A 1638-nucleotide genomic window follows, 5' to 3' on the forward strand; every position below is an offset into this window, starting at 1 on the left:
CTGCTGTCTTTGCCTGTTCTTCCTTTCTCATTTATTCCCTCTAATGGAGAAGTTAACAATAGGGTCTTTAAATATCACTGGTTGCAGGGACAGTAGGAGAATTGGTACAACAGAAAAATATGGATGTAATTTTTTTTACAAGAGCCTCACAGTTATAAGGTTTATGAGACAGAGTGTGTAATGTGGTGGGAAGGGAAATACTTTCATAGCCACGGGTCCAGTGTCACTACTGGGGTGGCAATACTTTTAAACAGAGTAACAGAGCTAGAACAGGGGAGGGTTTTAATGGTGCAGGCATAAATAAAGAGGATAAAGTTTTTATGTTTATGTTTATGCCCCTAATAATGGCAGTGAGAGGGTACGACTGGACAGAAACGGGGAGGAACCACCCCCACAGTCTGCGAAGACACTTGAGGGCCTTCAGTCAGTGTGGCTTGGTTGATGTGTGGAGGGAGAAAAATCAGGGCATAAAACAGTACACATAGTGCCTTTTTCTTCAACCTCCATAGAAAGGGAAAACACCTGAGCCCGATGCTGTATCTGAGGCGAGCAGGTGGAACCTTAACAACAGAGGCAGCTGAAATGAGGAGAACATCCACAAAATTCTACACAGACCTCGACAATGCTGAGGCCTGCGAGCCATTCCAAACTGACCCTGGAACCGAGCAGCATGCTGGATGCAGGTTTTGAACTACAGGACGTGGCCACTGCTGTTCAGCACCTTTCAGTGGGATGTGCACCTGCAATCTAAGGACTACCGAATGAACACTTTTTGGGAGTTTTAGGTATGGGTTTGCTTGAGGTTTTTGAAGAAAGAACTGGAGACCTGTGACACTTTTATGCAGTGACTATAAGATCTTATCAATAAGCCTCACAAACAGACTAAAACAGTGCATGCACACAATAGTGCACAAAAAAACAGTCCTACTGTATACCAAACCACACCATAATGGACAATAGTTTTCTTGTTAGACACATAATTGAATTATGCAAAATCATGAATACAAATACGAATTAGGGTTTTTATCGCTAGATTAGGAAAAAGCTTTCGACAGGGTTGACCATAGCTATTTATTTCAGGTGCTTGAAGCTTTCGGTGTTGGAAGAGAATTTTATTGTGGCTGGGCAGGCTGAGATCAGGACTACAGGGATTGTAGTCAATGAGAGGGTTGAAGGAAAATCTGGTGTTGTCTGCAGATGATGTGACTGTTTTGATCAAGAACCAATATGACATTCAAGCTTTCCAATCAGGTGCTGAGGAATGATTGTGTTGAACGCTGAACTTAAGTCTATGAACAGCATTCGAACGTAGGTGTCCTTCTTGTCCAGGAGGGTAAGGGCCATATGTAGGGTGGTGGCAATGGCATCATCGGTTGAGCAGTTGGGATGATCCGCAAACTGCAGCGGGTCTTGATGTGCCTCATTACGAGCCTCTCGAAACACTTTATGATGATGGATGTGAGTGCAACGGGACGGTAGTCATTGAGGCAGGACACTGGAGACTTCTTCGGCACGGGGACGATGGTGGTGGCCTTGAAGCGAGTTGGAACGATGGCGCTGCAAAGGGAGATGTTGAAGATGTCAGTGAGAACATCTGCCAGCTGGTCTGCACATCCTCTGAGCACTGCTAGGAATGTT

The sequence above is a fragment of the Ictalurus punctatus genome, chromosome 9 (genome assembly GCF_001660625.3).
Source record: "Ictalurus punctatus breed USDA103 chromosome 9, Coco_2.0, whole genome shotgun sequence".
Taxonomy (NCBI): domain Eukaryota; kingdom Metazoa; phylum Chordata; class Actinopteri; order Siluriformes; family Ictaluridae; genus Ictalurus; species Ictalurus punctatus.